Source organism: Ovis aries, chromosome 18 (assembly GCF_016772045.2).
Source record: "Ovis aries strain OAR_USU_Benz2616 breed Rambouillet chromosome 18, ARS-UI_Ramb_v3.0, whole genome shotgun sequence".
NCBI classification, from domain to species: domain Eukaryota; kingdom Metazoa; phylum Chordata; class Mammalia; order Artiodactyla; family Bovidae; genus Ovis; species Ovis aries.
Window position 1 is genome coordinate 53,501,030 of NC_056071.1, and position 25,235 is coordinate 53,526,264.

Below are 25,235 nucleotides of genomic sequence, written 5' to 3' on the forward strand. Positions count from 1 at the left end.
ATTTTATCATAGTGCTCTTTTCTCGCAACTCCCAAACATGCCAGCTTCTCTCAACATCACAGTGACTTAACTGTGACTCCTCCGCAGTCAAAATCTAGGGGCAGATGTTAGGGACAGGTTTCAAGCCATTTGAGAGAGTTTGTGGTATCAGTCTGGGATCTAAGAAGGCAAACTGTCATGCCTCTGGATACTCCCAGAGGCTCAGTCCTAAAGAGAAGTTGTGGAGTAATCCCAGGCTTCACCAAGCTACCAAGCAGTCAAGCGTCTGCCACTATCAGTCTCACCCTTTGTAGAGTATTATCTGTATCCCCCATACTCTGAATCGTCTAAGACCTCTGCCAGGTCATAAATGTGTGATCATTCATCCCGGCTGTCCCCCACCCCAGTTTATACCTGCCATCAGGGAATTCCATAGAGTCTGATATTTGAATTAGAGCATCTACTTTTCTTTTTTTTTTTAATTTTACTTTATTTTTAATTGGAGGATAATTACTTTACAATATCCTGGTGGTTTCAACCCACTCTTTTTTTTTTTTTTTAATTTTAGTATCTTTAATTCTTACATGCGTTCCCAAACATGAACCCCCCCCCCCCCACCTCCCTCCCCATAACATCTCTCTGGGTCATCCCCATGCACCAGCCCCAAGCATGCTGCATCCTGTGTCAGACATAGACTGGCGATTCAATTCTTACATGATAGTATACATGTTAGAATGCCATTCTCCCAAATCATCCCACCCTCTCCCTCTCCCTCTGAGTCCAAAGGTCCGTTATACACATCTGCGTCTCTTTCCCTGTCTTGCATACAGGGTCGTCATTGCCATCTTCCTAAATTCCATATATATGTGTTAGTATACTGTATTGGTGTTTTTCTTTCTGGCTTTACTTTTCAAAAAGTATTATTTTTTCACCACAATAAACTAAACTTGGATAGGCTGCGACAGGTGTAGCAGGCTCTTTGTTTTGAACTCTGCAGCCTCTTCCATGGTCTTGTCAAGGGGTAAGATACATTTTCTGTATGTTGTTTAACCTGCAAGGCGATCAGAAATCATTTTGCACCACCCTTTCCTGATACAAACAACTAACTTTGCCCTTTCAGAGACATCATGCAAGGTACCTGCTGGTAAAATGAAATATGCAGGAACACAGCGGCTAGGCACAACTCATCCTTTCTTGTCTTGATGGTCACAGGAGAAGTATTTGATGCTGCTGCCCTCTGCCATCCACCTGGTATACCAGCCAATCATGCTGTAACCCATGCCATCCATGTGTTATGAGATACACAAAGTTGCTAGGCTTCCAGAGTCAGTGGGAAATACAATAAGTCACAGGCTAGATATACGTGAAGAAAACACAGTCTAAGTCCCATTGTAAAGTATTTAAACAGTAGAGCATTCCTTCTACAGTGCTTATGTCATCATTAATTTTCCTGGAGTAAACAAAGACTGTATTTTACTGTTTGGGGGTGATCTTTCATTTTGCAATAAGCCCTTTCAGCAGCAATGAGCTTTTAAAATGTGCATGCTTAATGAAATATTAAGTCCCAAGTTCCTTTCTCAAGTAAGTGGATTATGAGCAGGCACCCTAACAAAAATATTTGTTGACATCTTCCATCTACCAGAGGTGGGGGATAGAGATATCACTGCCCAAACTAAAACTAGAAGATATGATCTTTATGAAGAAATATTGGCATTTATTTCAAAAGTTAGTAGCCACACATACAGAGGAGTCGAGTGAATAAGTAAATGAATGGTGGATGGTGGGATCCAGGTTTCCTATTATTAGAAAGGAAGCAAGGGAGGCAGGCCAAAGTAAGCCATGTAGTACTAAGTTAGAGGTAAAAATATTATAAATATTATCAAAGACATGAGTGTAAACTCATGTTCAGCTAAATATATATGAAGATAGATACAGAGTAATAATATATATGTCTTAGACACTTCCTAGCTCTGTTTGGAGAAGGCAATGACATCTCACTCCAGTACGCTTGCCTGGAAAATCCCATGGATGGAGGAGCCTGGTGGGCTGCAGTCCATGGGGTCGCTAAGAGTCGGGCACAATTGAGCGACTTCCCTTTCACTTTTCACTTTCACTTTTCACTTTCATGCATTGGAGAAGGAAATGGCAACCCACTCCAGTATTCTTGCCTGGAGAATCCCAGGGACAGAGGAGCCTAGTGGGCTGCCATCTATGGGGTCACACAGAGTCGGACACGACTGAAGTGACTTAGCAGCAGCAGCAGCAGCTCTGTTTGCTGAGAGATCCTAGAAGCAGTCATACCTACTACAGTAGGCACGCCTAGTGCCCAGATCTTGGTTTTCAAATACCATTCTGTGATAAAAGAAACCAGAGTTCCTTGGGTAAATAAATGAGTCTAAGGCTGGGGCAAAAATGCAAGATAAGCCCAGAGCAAATAGTAGTACCAAAGGTAAGGAAGTACTTTACAAAACAAAAGGACAGGGGCACGTCAAAGGAATTTGGAGCCAACCTGAAAGAATGACTACAGTTGAAACAATCTGAGCAATAAATAACACAGTTTGGTTTACAACACAAAGTAGAATATAAATAGGCCTGAGTTGATACTGACACAAATAGATGAATAAATAAATAAATGAGAGAGGGAAGATAAGTCTTCCTTACAAAAGAACTCTAAATAACTTACAGAGATACTGACCCCCCCACCCCCTGCCCACTGCAGGAGGTACAGCTTCATTCTTCACTCCTCCCTCTTGAGTGTGAGCTGGACTTAGTGAGTGACTTGGTTCCAAAGAAGCATGACAAATAGTAGTGGCAGACTGGGGTGGGGGGTGGGGGGCGGGCTGGCAGACAGGGAGGGATAAGTTACTTCACAGTGTAGAAATCTGGCAAACACTGCTTTGGGCAGGTGACTAGTTTTATATCATGCTGATAGCACATATACACCTTTAAGTTATTTAATAAGAACATTTCATTTCTGGGTGGTCTTCCCCCTCCCCAGCTTTACTGAGATATTATTGATGTAGAACAGTTATCAGTTTAGGGCATACATTGTGAAGATTTCTAAAATATATATACATATATATGTGTGTGTACTGGAGTGGGGTGCCATTGCCTTCTCCGGTATATATATATATATATGCACAGTTAACTGATTACCATAATGAAGTTAGTTAACACATCCATTCCCTCACACAATTACATGTGCATGCAATTAGTTATCTTTAACAACTTTTAAGTATATAATATAGTATTGTTAATCAGTCACCACTCTGTACATTCAGTTCAGTCGCTCAGTCATGTCTGACTCTTTGCAACTCTATGGACTGCAACACGCCAGCCTTCCCTGTCCATCACCAGCTCCTGGAGCTGACTCAAACTCAAGTCCATTGAGTTGGTGAGGCCATCCAACCATCTTATCCTCTGTCGTCCCCATCTCCTCCTGCCTTCAATTCTTCCCAGCATCAGGGTCTTTTCCAATTGGTCAGTTCTTTGCATAAGGTGAGTTTCAGCCTCAGCATCAGTCATTCCAATGAATATTCAGGACTGATTTCCTTTAGGACAGACTGGTTGGATCTCCTTGCTGTTCAAGGGACTCTCAAGAGTCTTCTCCAACACCCCAGTTCAAAAGCATCAATTCTTCGGTGCTCAGCTTTCTCTATAGTCCAATTCTCACATCAATACATGACTACTGGAAAAACCATAGCTTTGACTAGATAGACCTTTGTTGGTAAAGTAACGTCTCTGCTTTTTAATATGATGTCTAGGTTGGTCATAGTTTTTCTTTCAAGGAGCAAGTGTCTTTTAATTTCATGGCTACAATCACCATCTGTAGTGATTTTGGAGCCCAAAATCACCTGAGTTGTACCCAACTCAGGGATCAAACCCAGGTTTCCTGCATTGAAGAAAGATTCTTTACCATCTGAGCCACCAGGGAAGACAAGCCACCAGCTACTAGCCAACAAGTTAGCAGCCACTGTTAAAACCAACAAAGAAAAAAAAAACTTGTGCCTCAAAAAAATAAGTGCAGCTGCAGAAGATATATAAGATATATAATATTCTGTGATGCATGATTTTTCAGTTAGATCAGTGACTATTCTAAATTAATTTTGCTCATTTTCAATAGTGAAATTATTTTTATTCACCTCAGTTCTGGACAGAAAATCAGTTAATTCCAATAATGGAAGTTTGTTCTCAAGTGTGTTGAAAAATCTCAACTTGTGGGAAGAATCTTTCGCTGGTACCCCTAATTTTAATTGGGTCAATTTATGTTCTGCACTAGAATAGAATAAAATTGAAAAAGCATATAGTTTCACAGCATCTAAATTGAACATTAAAAAGAATCATAGATACAGCTTATTTATTTTGTAATAACACTTGTCTAAGAAGGGGTTCTGAATGGAGGCAAAAAGACAATGTTTATGAAAATATTTGGGCTGAAATATTTCTACTTTTAAAGTTCTATAGGTGTAGTTTATTTAAAATAATATTTCACACCTCAATAATATTGATGTATACATTCAATGAGTTGTGACTCACTGTATACAGTCATGTAACAATCATCACAATTAAGATATACAGCATTCACAACACTCCAGAAAGTTCTCTTGTATCCTTTGAGTCAATCCTCTCACCAATCTCCAGTCGCTGGCAACCACTACTGTGTTCCATGTCCTTATGGTTTTGCCTTTTCTAGAATTTCATAGAAATTGGATAGTACAGTATACGATCCTTTGTTTCTGGCTGCTTTTATCATAATGCTTTTGCAATTCATCCATGCTGTGGCCTTTATCGGGAGTTTCTGCCTTAGTAACTGCTGAGTAGTATTCTACTATATGAATTTACTGCAGTTTACCTGCTGAAAAACATTTGGGGGCTATCACGAATAAAGCTGCTTTGCACTGAACAGAACTGATGCCCATTTAAATATAAATCTTTATAGAGACATACGTTAGCAGCAGAGACTGCAAAGTCATCTCAAGAGTATGTTTACCTTTATAAGAAATGGCCAAACTGCTTTCCAAAGACGGTGTATCATACCGCCCTCCTGCCAGCAGTATATGATAACTGTACTTGCTCCAGATTATCAACAACATTCGATATTATAAATCTTTAATTATAGTCATTCTAGTGGGTGTGTATTGCTGTATCATTGTGGTTTTAATGTGCATTTGCCTGATGGCTAACAACACTGAGGATCTTTTCAAGTGGGTACTGGCCATTTGTGTATCTCCACTGGTAAAGTGTTTAAATTTTCTGTGTCTTTGAAAAACTGAGCTTACAGTCTTAATGATTTGTGTTATCGATATATTCTGGACATAAGTCCATTATCAGACATATGTTTTATAAAGTTTTCTCTGCCTGTGGCTTGTCTTTTCATTTTCTAAACAGTGTATTTCAAAGCGCAAAAGTTACCCATTTTAATTGAGTTCAATTTATTAATTTTTATCCTTTTATGATGTGTGCCTTTTATGTCCTTTCAAAGAATTCTCTGCCTAACCCATCATCATGAAGATTTTCTCCTATATTCTCTTCCACAAATTTCAGCTCTTATGTTTAGGTCTATGATCCGTTTTGAAGTAATTCTGTATAAGGAGTGTGATAAGGTTGTACTTAGATATCCAACTGTTTCATGGTACCTTTGTTGAAAATCAAATGATTGTTTTGTGTGGGTCCATTCTAGACTCTGGACTCTGTTTCATTGATGTATATATTGATATTTATCCTTAAGTCTAAAGCATATCATCTTGATTAACTGTAGCTTTCTGATAAGTCTTAAAATCAAGTAGTATAAGACCTCCGTCTCCATTGTTCCTTCTCAAAATCGTTTTGGCTATTCCTGGCTCTTTGCATTTCCATACAACTTTTAGCATCAGTTTGTCAGTTTCATTTTTAAAAAGCCACCCAGGAAGAGTTTGTATACAACTGTAAAATTTATCACTATATCTATCTAGGACTAGATTTTCTTTTTTTTTTTTTCTTCCTGGTTTCAAGATTTTTAACCATCAGTTGAATTTCTTTAAAAGATGTGAGGCTACTTCAGTTATTTCTTCCTGGATGTCTCAAGAAATCTGCCATCTCATTTACGTTGTCAAACTGAGTGGCAAGAATTTCTTCATGTACTTATACACTTGAAGACAAAACCAAAACCAAAAATAGTTCCCATTTAACAGAATTTGTTTTGAGTTTATCAAGTACCTCAGCACCTTTGAGGAAGTATTTTTTTCAGTTAACAATATTGTGGTTTATATAGAAGAGTCAATAATGTTACATTTATGAGCCATACAATGCAACTGCAAAGACAATAATGAGCAATTTTGTAAAAACACTAGAAACAATGTCATTTAAAATATATTCATCAGATAAAGACCAATGACATGCTAGTAGATACAGATAGAGTTCAAGTTATTAGAGCAGGTATGCCAAGAATAACTGCTTTGATTCTTACTTCTGAAAGTTCAGGTAATCAGTACATAGCTTTAAAAATTTATTTTAATGTATATGTATTACATGTTTTAGAAAAAAATATTTTGGGAAAATGGTTTTTGAACAGGTTATCTTACAGTCCAATGTAATAAAACCAATTTTCAGTCAAGAAGTAAATATTTTGAAAATTATGTAACTTTAATTATCTTAAGAATCCATTTTCATTCTCAAAAATGAATTAGGATGATAAGTTATATTGTCAATGTAGGCATAACCCACTGTCTCAAAATCAGTATCAGGACAACTTTCTAAGCTTTTTACATCACTTTAGTGATCTTGATAATCATCTTCAACAATCCTAAAAAAAAAAAAAAGTGCAACATAAACAAACAGGTATGGTCCTTGGCATATGACAGAGGAAAGATTTCAAAGAATCAGAGAGAGGATGAATTGTTGAGATATGGATAACAGGCTTTTCATTTGCAAACTCACACACAAAGTTATGTGTGTCATAATTAGAGCCCTACCGTATATTCTAGACAAAAATAAATACCAAATAGGTAGAAGGGCCTAAATTTGAGGTATAAAACTTTCAAACTAGTATAGGAAAATCTTTACTCAGAATTGACTCCTTAAATGGATTTCTTAAATAAGGCATATTTTAAAAGGCTTATAAAGTTGATCATATTAAATGTACAAATTTTTATACAACCAATTTACATCAAAAATGAAGTTAAAAAGATAAGCAATATAAACAAGGACCTACTATACAGTTCAGGGAACTAAACTCAATATCTTGCAACAACCTATAATGGACAAGAGTCTGCAAAAGAATATGTGTGTGTGTATAAATCTACACACATATAACTGAATCACCTTGCTGTGCACTTGAAACAATTTACTATACCTCAATGAAAAAAAGAAAGAAAGATAAGGAATAAACTGGGAGAAATCATTTGCAAGATATATAACAAAGAATTAATATCCAGACTTTGTGATGAACTACCACAAATCAACAAGAAAATTAAGTTATTCATGGAAGATGGAACTCATGTGGCCAGTAAACATGAAAAGATGATCAGCCTCATTCGTAATTAGAGAACTGCAAATTAAATCCACCATACCAGACTGGCAAATGTTAAAAAAGCTTGACAATTTTTAATTGCAGGTAAAAAAAATAGAAATAAAAGGAATCCCTGTATATGCTTGGTGGAAAAATAAACTAGCATAATCATTTTGAAGAGTAATTTGGCAATATAGTTGACCCTTGAATAATATGGAGGTTAAGGTCCCTGACCCACTGCACAGTGACAGATGTATAGACCTCCCTGTTCCTCTATATCCAAGGTTCCACCATTCTGAGGATGGTGTAGTAGTGCAGTATCTTTTTGGTTTTATTATTTATTTTCTTTTTGGTTGTGCCACATGGCTTGCAGGATCTTAGTTCCCTGACCAGGTATTGAATGTAGGCCCACAGCAGTGAAAACACAGTCAAAACTGGACCACCAGGGAATTTCCCATTATTGAAAAAAAACCCACACATAAGTGGACCCATGGCTCAAAACCCCAGTTGTTCAAGGGTCAATTGTATCTAGCAAAGTTGAAAATGAGTATATCCTATATGCAAAAATAATCTAAAAAAGAGTGGCTATATATATGTGTAACTGATTCACTTTGCTATACAGCAGAAACACAGTGCAAATCAACTATACTCCAGTAAAAACTTAAAAATAAAGTAAGTTTGAGAGATAAGGCCCCAAAGCAGAATTTCTCAAATGGTGTGATGTGGCAAGGTGGTCCTGGTGTGCTTAAATAATGACTCCTTCAGCCATTGGGATGGCGCTTGGGCTTAGCCAGAGACCCTGCCATTTACCTTTCTGCCATGCAAAAATTCTGTCTTTGACGTGACAGACAAAAAGTTTGGGAAGCCCTGACCTAGAAAACCTCTCACATGGGTACATAAAGAGCTGGGTACATAAAGGACGGCCACTGAAGAACCATCCGTAGGAGATGAAAAAATGAGGGAAGCATCTAATTGTGGAACGTGACATAAATTGTGATATATTCACATTACTGGATACAATATATATTCCTCCCGCAGTATCTGTGGGGGATTGATTCCAGGACCACAAGGATACCAAAATCTGTGGAAGTTCATTTCCCTTGTACAAAATGACATAATCTTTGCACATAATCTACACATACCCTCTCGTACACTTTGAATCATCTCTAGATTACTTGTAATACCTAATACAATGTAAATGATAAAAAAAAGAGCTGAATATACAAAGTAAAAGGTATGCAAATAGTTGTAAGAGCAAGGCAAATTCAAGTTTTACTTGCTGAAACTTTCTAGAAAATTGTTTTCCCAAAATGTTTTTGATCTGTAGCTGGTAGGATAAGCAGATATGAAACCCACAGAAATGGAGGGCCCACCTCAGTACTAAAAATGTTTTAACTAGACCTGAAGATATTGGCATGGCCAGGTACTGATGCCAGTTGTTACCCTCAGGGAGGAAAACAAAGTAATAGAATTGGGAAGAGAACACAGGTGACTTCAACTATATAATTTTAGTTTTTAAAAATTTCTAAAGTATGAGAAAAAAACACATATTTCTTTATTTTGGGTTACTGGTATATGGGAGTATGTTTTATGATGTTTGTATTTTTTTGTATTTAGACAGTTATTTTTTTAAGAAAAACAAACCCACTGCAACCAAAACAGAAATAAAAGCACATATAATTTCAGAGAGAATAGAAATATATAGAATTTAAAAGTTCTACTTCATTCCTTCCTCCGATCTCAATCTTTTTGCTAGAGTTAACTGTAGTTGAGCGCTTGGTGTATATTATTCCAAACAATTTTCTATACCGTTACAAATATACTTTCTATATATTAATAGGGGAGAAGGCAATGGCAACCCACTCCAGTACTCTTGCCTGGAAAATCCCATGGACAGAGGAGCCTGGGAGGCTGCGGTCCATGGAGTAAAGGGGAAGAATAATTAACATATTGCTGGGACTTGCTCTTTTTACACTAGTAAATTGCATTCTGGACATCCTTCCTTGTGAGAACATATCTATTTAGCCCATTCTTTTTAATTGCTACTTATTATTTCCTATACAGATACTTATAATGTATTTAAAACTAGTGGTAGAAAATTGGATAGCACTTTTACCTGAAGATGAAGCAAAGCTTAAGAGTCTTTAAAATTACATTTATTTTTCTCCCGTCCTATATAAGTTTGATATAAAGAAAATCTGAAAATTGCCTCTACCCCTCCCTTTAGAGAGCCATAAGTAGATAAGCAGCTGAGACGAAATCAAACCGAAATAGCATACTGTACCATTACTTTCATTTCAAATCCAACTTTTAAAAAAAGAACTATTTTGGGTCTCCAAATAACAAATATATTTTAAGCCCCAGAATTTAAAGATCACTGAATAATGAAAATTATGTAATGCCTTGTACCCAGGATGCTCTGGAAATTATTTCTGAATTCCCACACCATTATCATTAATGGACACCAGCTGTGGGCTCACAGTATCCTGGGTACATCACACAATAAAAACACAGACAGGATGTCACTGCACATATGCCGTGTGCACAGCGTGGTTCTAATTAGCATCACTGCGAACACATACTTATTGCAGAAAATGGTGCGGTGGTTGCAAGCACAGACCCTGGAGTCAGACCGCCTGGGTTCCAGTCTTGGCTCAGCCACCTTTGTAACGTGCGACCTTGAGCAAACTACTGAAACATCATCTTCTCCTTTAAAAAAAGAAGAAAGTATCTCACAAACTTGCTACGAGAATTAAAAGGAATAATAAGTACACATTGTTTAGGAAAGTGTCCTTAGCAAGCACTCAACAGATAAAAGGGATTGTCATGATTAGTATTATTGAATAATGGCAATACCAAAGGAGTTCTGTTAGGGAAAAGGTTACAAAAAAAATAAAAAAGAATGAAACAGTTTCCTGGATTTCAATAGCTTACAATTTAGAAACAAATTCAAATATTTCAAAAAGATACAGTATGAAAAGTATCACATTCCTATTTAGCCCTAAAAATGTAAACAAAATCACTTCTCAGGTATCCTATCCAAAGAGGTAAATATTTAATCAATTTAATTTATTGGAATACCTAATAGATACTATTAGAAAGCTAATATTCTGCATATAAAAGAGGTGTGAATACATTCTAGTGTATGGGTTGACCTTAAAGTTTTTCAGTATAAAAATTTGAAATTAGGTTTATCCTTGAGTACACACTGATTTTGATCATATTGATTTCATGACCCACAAATTCATTAAGAGTTGCTTCAAAAGGCAGTTGAGAGACCACCACTACCCACCAACTAGTAGCATATAAAATTGACCCACACTTTGTAGGAAATACTTTTAAACTTTTAAAGGTAAATTTATATATATATTACTTTATAGGTTACAAAGTTCCTGCAATTCACTACTTCCTTTCTCCATAATCGAGAAGTGACCGTGACATCCTTCATAACAATTCAGGGCCATGATTCTGAATAGATGATTCAATTTGTCACATAAGGTGACTACATCATTCTCTACTCGGTTCTGCTGTGTGTGTGTGTGTGTGTTCTACCCTTGGGGTTTTCAAAATAAAGAATACATCCACTAAGCAACAATTAGTTTTAAACCCGACACTCAGAAAAATGCGGTTCTGAGTTTTTATTCTGATTCGCTGCAGAGCTAAAGCATAAATTACCCGCTCAGCTTCACCAGTCTACCTTGGTCTTCTGCCTTATATTTTCCAGGTTTTTCTCCAAGGATGTGGATGGCCCTGGTTCTTGTTTCCAACTCAAATTTCATCAGTGCAAGAGATACTTACTGAGTACCTACTAGCTCAAAAGCTCTGTCTGGTTACTAGAGGAGATCCAGAGATAGACAAGCTACTGGTCTCTGCTTACAATCCATTTTTAAAAACATTTTTTATTTCGTATGGGGGTATAGCCGATTAACGACGTTGTGATAGCTTCAAGTGAACAGCGAATGGACTCAGCCATACATTTACATGTATCTATTCTCCCTCAAATCCCCCTCCCATCCAGGCTGTTACATAACACTGAGCAGAGTTCCATGTGCTATACAGTAGGTAATAAGGGCCACACAGAACTTTGCAATGCGGTAGGGTTTAAAGATTAGAGAGTGCCCTCTGGTGGAAGGGGGAGGAGATGTTGAAAAAAGACAGGCACTCAAGTAAAGACAGAATTTTCATAGAAGAGAGTAAGGAAAACAGGCATTCTGCAGAGCAGACATTAGACAGGAAACTAAAGGGCTATGTTCAGGGCAGGGGTGAGAGGATATTACAAAGACTCTGAATTAAATTAGTCTGAGGAGTCCTGGGGATAACTCGGTATTAAATGAGTCATCAAAAGTTTTTAGACTGGAGAGTTAGGTGAGACGAACTTCATTTGGGGAAGATTTATATGATGTAAAGTGTGTACAGCAAGTCAGAGTCGGAGACTAGGGACTTGGAGACCGCTGAAAAGGTTATTGCAATATTTCAGATGAGGTGAGACAGCTCCTTCAAGGTGAAAAGGGAAAGTCAAAGAGGTTGTTAGGTTTAAGGAAAAATAAAACTTGGGCATGTTCCCCTCCCTATTTTTCTTTAAAGGGGAAACAGGGAGCTGAGGCTATATGAAGGGAGAAAAGAAAGAAGAGTAGAGGAGAGATTATTGATGCTAGAAGGGAAAGAAAGGCCAGTCATTGAATCCAAGTCTAAGAAAAGGGGATGAAATAAATAGCCCAGAGGGAGGTGTTCATCTTAACAAGGAAAAGCAAAACTTTTCTCTCCAAAAGAGGATGTGACAAGAGGGAGGGAAAACGAAAAGTAGAAACTTAAGAAGTTGGGACCAAGGAAGCTGGTGAATTTATGGCAAGTAATCACAGCCTTCTCAGAAAGTAGGAGGCAAGTTCATCTGCATTGACTAAAGGAACCAGGGGGAGACTAAGTATTTACTGTGAATGGGGGGCACTTGGAAAAGATCAAAGTGGGCATAATGAAGAGTAAAAGAACACTGTTTAAAAACTGCTTAAGATGCAAACGCAACCAAAGGAGAAATAGTTAAAATGACCTTATTAAAAATTAACAACCTTTGCGATTCCAAGGAACATCATTAAGAAAGTGAAAATACAAGCTACAGAATGGGAGAAAATATTTGTAAATCCTCTATTTGATAAAGATCTAGCATCCGGAATATAAATATAAGACTTTTACAATTCAACAAGTTAGAAATGGTCACAGGATATGAATAAACATTTCTCCAAAGTAATACAAATATCCAATAAGCACATGTGAAAATATTCAACATCATTAGTCATTCAGTTCAGTTCAGTTCAATCACTCAGTCGTGTCCGACTCTTTGCGACCCCATGAATCACAGCACGCCAGGCCTCCCTGTCCATCACCATCTCCTGGAGTTCACTCAAACTCATGTCCATCGAGTCGGTGATGCCATCCAGCCATCTCATCCTTTGTCATCCCCTTTCCCTCCTGCCCCCAATCCCCCCCAGCATCAGAGTCTTTGGAAATGCAAATCACAATGGTACCATCTCACACCCATTAGAATGATCATAGATTCATGTTGATGTTTGGCAGAAACCAACACAATTCTGTAAAGCAATTATCCTTTAATGAAAAAATAAATTAATTTAAAAAAATTTTAATGGCTGTAATAAAAATAACAAGTTATTGGTGAAAGTGAATAGAAATATACTGTTGGTGGGCATGTCAAATGGTGCAGCCATTTTGAGAAAGTTTAGCATTTTCTCAAGCAGTTAAACATAAGAATTACCATATGACATAGCAATTTCACTCCTAGGTATATCTCAAAAGAAGTGAAAATATATATCCACACAAAAATTTATACACAATATCCATAGCAGCCTTCTTTATAATAGACTAAGAGTGGAAATATTAACTGATCAATGGCTAAACAAAATGTGGGATAGCCATATAACAGAGTATATGTCATGAAAAGGAATGACACTAATATCAGCTACAACATGGATGAACCTTGAAAGGAAAGGGAAGTCGCTCAGTCGTGTCCGACTCTTTGCGACCCCATGGATTGTAGCCTACCAGGCTCCTCTGTCCATAGGATTTTCCAGGCGATAGTACTGGAGTGGATTGCCATTTCCCCCTCCCCATGTTATGCTAATTGAGAGGCTGGACACAGAGGACACATACTGTATGACTGATTTATATTAAACGTTCAGAATAGGTAAATCCACAGGGACAGATAGTAAGATTAGTGGTTTCCAGGAACTGGAGGAATGGGAGAATAGGGAAATTCAGAGTGACTGTAATAGGAACAAGGTTCCTTTCTTGCAGTGATGAAAATATCCTGGAATTACACGGCGTAATGTTTGTACAACTTTGGGGATATACTAGAAATCAATGATTTGTACAATTTAAACAAGTGAATTTTATGACATGTGAATTGTATCTAAGAGAAAAGATTGTTAGGCAGCTGTAAATTCAGACGACCTGTATTTTGCTCTACATCTATTCAGAATGGACTCGTGACTTTTCTAGGCTCTAAAAAAGTCACACAAGCCAGACCATGGGAGTTACCCTGAGCAGGGAATTGGCAAGGCAGGTATGACAGAAGGAATGAAGAGCACATTGTTGAAATGGAAATCTCTATAAAAACTCAGGGTCTTCCAAACCCAACAGTGAAAATGCAAACAATCTAATCAGGAAATGGAGGAGGGGGAAGAACAGACATTTCACTGAAGAGAATTCACATGTGGCAAATAAGCATATGAAAGGATTTGCAACGTCATTAGCCACGAGGGAAATGTAAATTAAAACCACAATGAGCTATCACTACACGTCTGTTAGAATAAAATAAATGATAATGACAACACCAAATGCTGGCGAGGATGCAAAGAACAGGGCTATTTATACTTTGTTGATAGGATTATAAAATAGTACAGTCACTGTAATAAACAGTTGGGCAGTTTCTTATCAAACAAAATATCAAGCTATCATATAACCTAGCAATTGTACTCACAGACATTTATCTCAGAGAAGTTTTTTTTTAAAGTTTACTCAAATGTTTATAACAGCCTTATTCAGTAACTGAAAGCTAGAGACAACCCAGATGTCCTTCATCAGGTAACGTTTAAACAGCTGAGTTATACCATGGATATTTCCAGGCAATAGTACTGGAGTGGATTGCCATTTCCTCCTCCTTAATAAAAAGAAAACTACTGTTAATCTACAACAACCTGGATGAATCTACAAGGAATTTATGAGGAGTGAAGAGAAATAATGCCCAAAGGTTATATACGGTATGATTTCACTTATATGAGATTCTTAAAATAACAAAAAGTATAGAAGTGAAGAATAGATTAGTGGTTGTCAGAGCAAGGGATAGGAGGGTGAAAGAGAGGAAAGTACAATAAAAAGGGCTTAATAAGAGGGATCCCTGAGGTAACAGAAACATTCTGTATCTTGACTATATCCCTGCCAATACCCTCCTTGTGATACTGTGTTATAAGTAGAGAGTACATTGGACATCTCTTATTATTTTTTAAAACTGCCTATGAATCTACAACTGTGTCAAAATTAAAAGTTCAATTAAAAAATAGTTCAGTTTGGGCTGCAGGTAGGTTGATCAAAATTTATATACAATTTTCACACTTGTAATACAGGGATTAGAACACCTACTAAGAAGAATTTTTTAAAAATACATATAAAGTGAGTAGATCCTGGAACAAGAGTTCTCTTAATGATAAACAGGTAGTTTAATATCACGTTGACCATTCCTGAAATGGCTCAGAAATTGCATATGGCTGTCCATTTCCAGAGGATTTATTATCAAGGACCATGAATGCACACAGGCTTGCAGGGCACATTCATGACACCTAAATCCCACAAGAAATCAGACCCTCAAATGCAAGCTCGGCCCTCTCACTGCGAGATTCCTTCTGTTCAAAAATGTTCTAAGTCATGAAAGAAAGGACTTAAATGGATCTAATACATATTTATGTGAGTTAGAGAACTGCAGTTAAGGGTCAGCTGCAGCACAGAAATTAGCAAAAACTGGCTCTGGAGGCAGACCGCCCTGGATTTGAATCCCACCTCACCAGTTACTAACCACATGACCAGAGGCAAAAAAAACAAGTGGTCCTCTGGGTCTTGGCCTCCTCATGTATTATAAGAATCAAAGAGGTATTACATATACACCACTTCAGCACAGTACTTCATAAGCACTCAATAAATGTTAGTTTTTATTCACAATTAAAAGTGGCTACAATGATGAACTAGTGGAACCCAACCCTTCCTGTACAGAAGGAATCACCTCTCCATTCGCAGCCTTTGCTTGAACACATCTAGTGATGGACAGCTCACTGTTCTTCAAGGCAGTTTATTTCAATTTTAGGCAGGTGCAATCACTAAGAAGTTGTTGCTTCTATTTTTATTTCAAATCTTTCCTTCAACTTCCAAATATTGGTTTTGCTTCTGACTTTTCAAGCCAAGAAAGACATGGGCACCCTTCCACACAGCAGGTCACGTGCTGGGCACCTGCTCTCTCATCATGTAGCACTTTTGGAAACCAGTCTGCTCCTGTCTGTCCCTGTGACCCAGGACAGCTGCCTCATGTCAAAAGTAAGAGTCCCAGATTAAATAATCTCTAGGGGGTCGCAAAGAGTCAGACACGACTGAGCGACTGAACTGAGGGTTTTTTTCCCCAGAGGCAAGAACCATGATTTTCCTTATGCTTTTGCCCAGTTATTCTGATTCAGTCTCTCAGGCACTTTTTAGTCCCCTTATTACCTTGCCGCCATCCTTCCAGTCTGCCTCAGTTGGGTCAACACCCTTCTTAAAATGTAACCTCCAGAATGGGAACACAAAACTAAAGTTCTGACGATAACACTCGAGGTACTGTAAAACTCTCTCCTCCCTATTTGATGCAACTTAATATAAGCATTTGAGGCTAATGTCTTACTACTTTGCTTTACAACGAGCTTGTTATAATTAACTACAATCTCTTGGGGGTAAGGGTTAGCCATAAAATGCTATTGTCTCCATCTTGATAGAGTTGATATTTGGAACCTAAGTTCAGGATTTCATATTTATTTCTGCTTAAGCATCTCTTTAAGCATCTTTAAGCATCTCTTTAAGCTTTGTTCCATCATTTCAGCCAATCAAGTGTTATGCACTGTCTTAATGAAGGTACACTAATCATATTCTTAATAATCAGAAACAAACATTTAAAAAATATTTTAATATTCCACTACACATACACAAGTGCTTATATGCAAAAACTGCATCTTTACTATAAATGCTGGATTTTCTTTTTAAATTCAAGGTATTTCTTAAGAGTTGACTGTACAACTAGTCAGAAAACATGTTTCAGACTTATTAACTTCATCAGTCCTCTTTTAATGATTCTAAAACCTAGCAGTTCTATGTGTGACATAAAACAGTCAGAGCAAAGAGCGGGGCATGGCTCGCAATGTGTGGGAACTGCCTGGTGGAAAAGGAGCCCAGTCCACCCCACCTTGCAAACATTTGCACCTTCATGCTACTTGTCACAACACTGCCTGCAAGACTTTACTTTGTTAATTAAATACGGGAATTTGAAACAAGCTAGACCATCTTGTCCTTCAGAAGTGAGAAAGGTAAAAATTATTATGAAAACTTGCTGTCATAGACAATTTAACTAGATCTAAAAACCTTAGAATTGGTGACTGCTAACATCCATTATAAAAACTTTCAGTGAGAAGCTCTCATGTTTGCTTTTGTAGGACTCCAGAATTTGCCAGGTTATATTTCTTTTTGTCATACTAACGTCCAAATGACAACACTCAGGTTGGAAGAGGTTCAGTTCACTAATTGGACTATGATTCTGGATGTTAGATACTGTCTCTTTCAAAGATAACATTGTCCCCAATTTTTCCTAGCAAAAAAAAAAAAGATAACCTATGCTTTTTACTGTGTATAAATTATAGTTCAGTAACATTTTAAAACACGAAAATTGTAAAAATTTCATCTCTCAGGTAAATTTTGGTATTCCTCTCCCCACTGTATGATTTCCTCTCTATTCTCTGCATAAATAGGGACTTGTGATTAACATTTTTGATACTCTAGCTTTACTGGCCATCTATTAATATGTTGACATGTGAATATGTAATAGTAAAAATGCAAAACAACACAGACACTAGAATCTTGACCCACTCCAAATCCTTGATGTTGCTTCATGGTATAGGTTCACCCCTGGTTTTCTCTGCAGGCTTTATGTAAAGGCCCACGCCACAGTTCTCGAGTCGATCTGTGGCTGGGGCCACCGTCCCATTCAAGTTGACGGCATGTTCCCTCAAGCAAGTCCCTCTCCTGGAGCCATAAGGGGGTGTTCCTGCATCCTTCTCAGACAAAATGGGTCCTCTATGACACCTATTCAAATGAATTATTTTTAACCTTATAGAATTTTGGATCCATAACAATGAAACATTAGTATGAACTATGAGCTAGATCATGGGGATATGCAAATACTTTACATGCAACTAAGTGTGAGACAATAAAGTATGTATTAAAATGGGATTTTATTTGTAATCTATTCCAATCAGCACAATCCAAACAGTATTCGTAAAAGAACCAGGAGCTTAAGCCTTCATGCTAGAATATCTTCTCTAAGCCCTAGCCTATAAACCCACTAGATGCTTCACACTGGGAAATGGGAATCAATTAGTCTGACTTTGCCAATAAATCACTGCACCCTAACTCCTTACACTTTAGCAAGTTTATAAGATAAGTAGGTTAGACTAAATCATTAATTTTTAGTCTAGATGCTCAGACTCACAGGAGACTTCCAAAAAGTAACACTGGGCTGGAAGATATTTTTATTTTGAAAAGTTTATTTGCTACATCATCTAAATAAAATGTCAAATTTCTTTTTTTCTGAGCTAGAACTACAGTCCTAACTAACCATAATTTTCTCACGTAGACTAGAAATTCTGGTTGGCTTCGGTCAATAAAATCAGAAAACAAATCAATTATAACTTAATCAAGGCAGGCAGGATATCTTTTAAATTTTGGAGGCCATGGAAACAAAGTTAATTTAAAAGATCTTTGGCAAAGAAAAAAATGCAAATCACAGAGCTAGGTCACTGAATTATTCTTTCAGCCAATATTCACTGTATATTTACCTGAGCCAGGTTTTCCTCTAGGCCCTAGTATTACAGGATTAACACTGAGAAGTCCATGGTCACAGTCCAATAAAGGAGTTAGTCTATTAGGTGCCTTCCAACTGCTGTATGCAAAGTCTATTTATCTGTTAATGGGGAAGTTGGTTGTTGGTGGTGTGGTATTTTAATTTATGATTTCTCCCTTAACTGTAGTTAGGATATAAGAAAATTTCAACTTTCTCAGAAAATGCACAACATCTGCCCACTTTTCATAATGATGTCAACTTTCATGCACTCACCAGGCATTTCTAGGTGTACATTTCAGAAATCTAGAGCTTATACCTCAAACACAAAGAAATGGAGCATTGAGGGGTCCCTCATGAGGCTCCAGTCTAAACTTAAGCAAGGACTGAGGCAGTTCAGGATGACGACCAGCCAGCTTTTCTGTGTCTAGGCCTCAGTACAGGTGAATCCTGAGGGAAGAGGGTGATTCTTAGGTCCTAAATAGTATAAAACAGAACCTGCTTGCTTCTTCCCTCTACATAATAAATCTCTGAAAAACCACAGACACAGACCTTGGAAGGTTCCTAGATATTGATGGTTTGGTAGAGAGCCATCATATGTAGGCCCAGAAAACGTCATTTCCCTGGCTTGGAGAGCAACAACTTTAAAGTGCTGGGTGGAAATGTGGTCTTAGCCAAGTAGACCCCAAACTGCAAATTCTAAGTGGTATCCATTTTGATGGAAAATAAATTGCTTCCAACAAGGCGCTGCTCAACCCTTGAATGGTCAGAGTTTATTAAATATATTAAAGGATCAAAGTTTCTTAATCCTCTATTTCCAAATACAGAGTTTAAGCATCATAAAAGAATATGTTTCCCCTCCTAAGTGAGTTTTGATCCAATATGCTTTCTGAAACTTATAATGAAAAACATAGTGACAAATCAAATGAAGATATGACTATAGAACGCTATCCTCTTACTTTAGACAGTATGTTCCTTTTACATAGGTTATAACGTATCAAAGAAAACAAACACGTATGTATCCATGTAAGCACTCAGAGTTGCTTCCCCTGTACATCCTCTATTTGACCCATCTCTTCTACATAAGTTCCATATGGAAAGTCATGGTCCCATTCAAAAAACCAACTCTCTAAATTCAATCATTCCTTCCCCTGGTGAGAGGACAGGAATTTGTGAGAATGTAAGTCCTGATAGGCAGAGGAAAATGCTCTGAAAAACGAAAAACTCTATGAACAAGAATAGAAGGTTCCTGGGCTCTGAGTGTAAAACAATCCCCCTTCTAGTCATCTCCCAGTCTGAGATGTCCAGGTGTGGGTATCTGATAGAGGCCCACGGTTGTCAGCAGAAATCTCAATTCCAGCCATCACATATACTCAGAAATGTTGGCTTCATCTGCTTGGCTGGCAGAGATTTGCTCTTGGATATAGACTGCTGGAGGGAAAAGTTGTGACGTCTGAAATCACAACATTTTTGCCCTGATTCTTTCCCCAGAAAACATTTCTTTTGCCCACTGTCCTGGAATGTTTCCCCTGGGGAGCTCTATAAGCCAAGCATGACAGATTGCAGCACATCCATGTCAATGGTAACTGAGCACAGTGTAAAGAGTAAACTGTCATTACCTATCATGGCTTAGCGTTTATGTAAATCAAAGAAGCCACCTTCTACTTAACACACACACACAATCATTTTTCCTTTTCTTCTCAGGAATGATGGTGTACCACTCTGGGAGAGGAGATATTACTAGAGCAGCTAAGGTTTTGTTTGAGAAAAATTATTACAAAGGAATGGGAAATACAAAGAATACTTTTACATACAAAGAATATTTTAAATATTCTTTAAAATATTCTTAAATACAGAAGAAAAATGTTCAATTCTGATACAGCAAAAAAAATGAATCGTAACTATAAGAGACTGTAAAAATAAATAGCAAAAGACCATTTTGACATACTGGATTGGCAAAGTTTAGAAAGCCAATACTGTTCTTGGGACAACTTTTATACTGGGCATTTTGGCTATATGTTCCAAAACTTTAGAATGTTCATAATCACTGACTCAGTAATTCTACTTAGGAGCATTTACTTTAAAGAAATGATTAGATACATACATAAAGATTTATAAATACAAATGTTTACCTGAAGGATTATTGTAATAGAAAAATCTTTCTACTTTTTATAGGGATAGGGAGTTGGCTAAATAAAATGTGGTATAGCTATGAGAGAATATTATGCAACTATTTTTTAAAGGATATATTCTACCATATCCAATAGCATTCAAAAAAACTTTACTAAGCGGTTAATCTGCCAGACTTAGGTTTGTATACATACACACACCCCAAATCATATGTACATATACATAAAGAAAAGGCTATAACGCAATACACTAATAATTTTATCATTGACTATTATTGTCTTGGTGTGATACGTGTAATTTAAAGTTTCATCTTGATTTCCAAGATTTCCAAAAGGAGGCATGCTGCTTTTATATGTAGAAGAAACAATGAATCACAATAGTAACAAAAGTCAAATCTAATTGAATACTCATTTTGCGCCAGATTGAATAAATAAGCACTTTTCAGTAATTATCTCACTTAATTCTCACCAAAATTTTATGAGACTATAAGCATTCCCATTTTGAAACTGCAGTAGTGGCAGAGTTGGGACTTGAACACAGGTCTAACTCCAAAGTTGTATCCTTGACTACCGTTAATCACTAAGGGACAACACATTTCTGAGTTAACTTTCCTGGAAGCAAGTTTTCCAAAAAGCACTAACTATCACACTCAGTCTCAACTAGAAAGAGAAAAATAGAAAATATAAAGAGTTTCTGGAATTTCTCTGTGCTGAAAGGACCAGGATCGTACATTAATGGCTATATATGGAATCAAGAAAGATGGTACTGATGAACATATCTGCAAGACAGCAATGGAGATGCAGACTTAGACACCAGACGTATGGACACGGCGAGGTGGGGAGGGAGAGGGTGGGGCTCGGAGAGACTAGCATGGGAACATACTCACCACCATATATAGCCAGTGGGAATTTGCTGTATGGCTCTGGGAACTCGAACTAGGGCTCTGGGACAGCCTAGAAGCATGGGATGGGGTGGGAGGTTGCGGGGAAGTTCAAGAGGGAGGGGACATATGTACCCTCGTGGCTGATTCACGTTGATGTATGGCAGAAACTGTAAAGCAATTTTAAAATTTTAATTAAAAAAATTTTTTTTTAAAGGTCAAGGAATCCTTTTATAGGCTAAATTTTGGTAGCCGACAATTTTGTAAGCCCATGATAATAATGAAACTAGCTATCTAAATTCACTAAGCAACTCAGACGAGTGCTCCAGGAATCTCTACAGTACAGTCTGTATGTGCTTAGTTCTCTTGCCTTACATATTATTGATGGTAAATAAATAGAAATTGTTGACAATGATGATAAAGGAAATTTCAGCGACACAAACCACAGTTCATTTGGGTTTTGCTAAAATTGGAAAATGTCCATGATCCAGAAGATTGGACCAAGCCTCAAGCAGTGTCAGCCCAGTAAGTGTTCACTCAGCAGGTCTTTTAAGGCCTCTGATTTAGGGGAAAGACCATAGTTTTACATGGATGAACCATCCTAGACATCTAAAACGTACATTTTAGGGACCACTTCACATATTTTGAAGGAGGCATTCACACCTTTAAAAATCTACACATTGATTTTTCACTGAATATTTTTAAATTTTTTTTTAAAAAAAACCTTAAGTAAACACATGTATTTAAATATGTGCCTTTTCATTTAAAGAAGTATTTTATGTTTCTTGCATCCAGATCATAGCTTTATAGCACGGTAAAGCAAATAATTTCCCATTAATGTGTGTCTTTTTTCCGCTGCTGCTGTAGCCAAACTGGATCAACCACGCAGTGAGACCAGTTACTCTGCAATAACTCATTATAATTGAAAAAATTCAAATGGTCAAATTGGACTCATAGATAACAACCTATCTTAAATATGCAAATTACACAGTATCTATTAAAATACCTACAAAATTTTGAACTTACTGGAAACTAATCAGGTAAAATTGATGTGGTTGCCACCTTTAATGAGCAAACTAAATTCCTCAGTATTTTGAAAGCTGGCAAGATCTCCACAATCTCTAATTGTGAGTGAGATAAATGGATGGTCAGGCTTATTCCAAAAAGAGGACACCATGACCTGAATGGTAGAGAAGATACCGGTAACATGGGTAGAGACACTCCAGATTTCCCCAGCATAGATCTGGTCTTACACTACCTGCTGAAGAGGATGCAAAGAACATCTTACATGTATTATGATCAGATAATGATCATAAATGATCAGATAAGTAACAGCAAAATTTAAAAAGACCTGCAGCATGCTGAAGTTCAAAGCCAAAAGAAATTTGACAATTTAAATAACTTGACAGGGAAATATAAACTTCTCACTTTTTACCAAAGTGATTAAACAATTGTCCAGAATACTCAAAAACATGATCACTAACGAATTTAATAAGTACTTTTCCTTTGAATAGGGAAGAGAGAAAACTAGACATATTGAGTAACTTAAGTCTGCAAAGTTCTTTCAAACACTGCCTATTATTGGACGGGATAAAATAGATGTGACTTTTTTTAAATTTCATTGAAAAACAATTAACAAACACCTGCTTTAGAAAATAACTATGTAGACTTCATGAAGGTTATGAAGATGAGAGGAATTTATCCAAAAGTTGTCAGGAGCTTCCCTGGTGACTCAGGCTAAAGGGTCTGCCTGCAATGCGGGAAATCTGGGTTCGATCCCTGGGTTGGGAAGATCCCCTGGAGAAGGAAATGGCAACCCACCCCAGTATTCTTGCCTGGAGAATCCCATGGACAGAGGAGCCTTGTAGGCTACAGTTCACTGGGTCGCAAAGTGTTGGGCATGATTGAGCAACTTCACTTTCACTTTCAAACAACAAAAGGTAACCCCTAAAGATTTAGGTAATTTTTCATAGCTTGCATATTACGTACATGTGTTATAGACTGTTATAGAAAAATCTCCCAATCTCACCCATTTGTGAAGTAAAAAATAAGATTACTGAGAAAACAGAGGGAAGAGGGAGGGGAACAGATCTAAATTTTCCTCTCAGGGCAAATGCTAAGTATTTTCTAACTAGAGCTGTTTTTCTTTTTTAAGTCACCAAAGACATGTTAACCTCTTCTTCAATGTGTTTTTCTCTAGAAAGGAAATATATTTTCCAAATCCTATATCCTGTAACCCTTTTCTTCTAAGGGCTTAAAGAATACCATACAGCCCTATATTGGCTTAAGTCATCAAACCTTGCCATACTTTAAACTCAGATAAGCAGGAGAGGATTACCTCAAAAGGAAATTTATATGAAAATGTCAAAGACGACTTTCTATAAAATATTTCAAAGACCATAAGGAAAAGCATGTCACTATCTTAAAATTCGTATGGAAGCTCAAGGAAACTGGAATAGCCAAAACAATCCTGAAAAAGAAAAAAGACTCCACATTTCCAAATTTTAAAACTTACTATGGGTGGCGCTAGTGGTAGAATCTGCCTGCCAATGCAGAAGACAAAGGACATGCAAGTTCAGTCCCTAGGTCGGGAAGATCCCCTAGAGAAGGGCAAGGCAACCCACTCCAGTATTCTTGCCTGGAAAATCCCATGGACAGAGGAGACTGGCAGGCAACAGTCCTTAAGGTTGCAAAGAATCAGACACAGCTTAGCATGCAAGTGTAGCTATACACTACATGCAGATCAGGGAGCAACAGTTAGAACTGGACATGGAACAGACTGGTTCCAAATTGGAAAAGGAGTACATCAAGGCTATATATTGTCACCTTGCTTATTTAACTTATATGCAGAGTACATCATGAGAAACACTGGGCTGGATGAAGCACAAGCTGGAATCAAGATCGCTGGGAGAAATATCAATAACCTCAGATGTGCAGATGATACCACCCTTATGACAGAAAGTGAAGAAGAACTAAAGAGCCTCTTGATGAAAGTGAAAGAGGACAGTGAAAAGTTGGCTTAAAACTCAACATTCAGAAAACTTTAAGATGATGGCATTTGGTCCCATCACTTCATGGCAAATAGATGGGGAAACAATGGAAACAGTGAAGACTTTATTTTTGGAGGCCCCAAAATCACTGCAGGTGGTGATTGCAGCCATGAAATTAAAAGACACTTGTTCCTTAGAAGAAAAGCGATGACCAACCTAGACAACATATTAAAAAGCAGAGACATTACTTTGTCAACAAACGTCCATCTAGTCAAAGCTATGTTCTCCTATAGTCATGTATGGATGTGACAGTTGGACTATAAAGAAAGCTGAGTGCCAAAGAATTGATTCCTTTGAACTGTGGTGTTGGAGAAGACTCTTAAGAATCTCTTGAACTGCAAGGAGATCCAATCAGTCCATCCTAAAGGAAATCAGTCCTAAATATTCATTGGAAGGACTGATGCTGAAGCTGAAACTCCAATATTTTGGCCACCTGATGCGAAGAACTGACTCATTTGAAAGGATCTTGATTGGGAAAGATTGAAGACAGGAGGAGAAGGGGACAACAGAGGATGAGATGGTTGGATGGCATCACCAACTCAATGGATATGAGTTTGAGCAAAATCTGGGAGTTGGCGA

At 37.4% G+C, this 25,235-nt stretch overlaps 1 protein-coding gene across 4 annotated transcripts in view; it reads right to left on the minus strand.

The window, feature by feature from the left end:
• Nucleotides 1–25,235, minus strand: part of FRMD5 (FERM domain containing 5) — a 325,536-nt gene that overhangs the window by 178,409 nt on the left and 121,892 nt on the right. Inside the window, exon 1 of one of the 4 annotated variants that reach the window (XM_060401885.1) lies at nucleotides 1,118–1,230. The exons of the other annotated variants lie outside the window; for them this stretch is intronic. The gene's annotated coding sequence lies outside the window, so the exon portion shown is untranslated. Of the gene's footprint in view, nucleotides 1–1,117; nucleotides 1,231–25,235 lie in introns of those variants that run through there. 4 annotated transcript variants of the gene reach the window in all.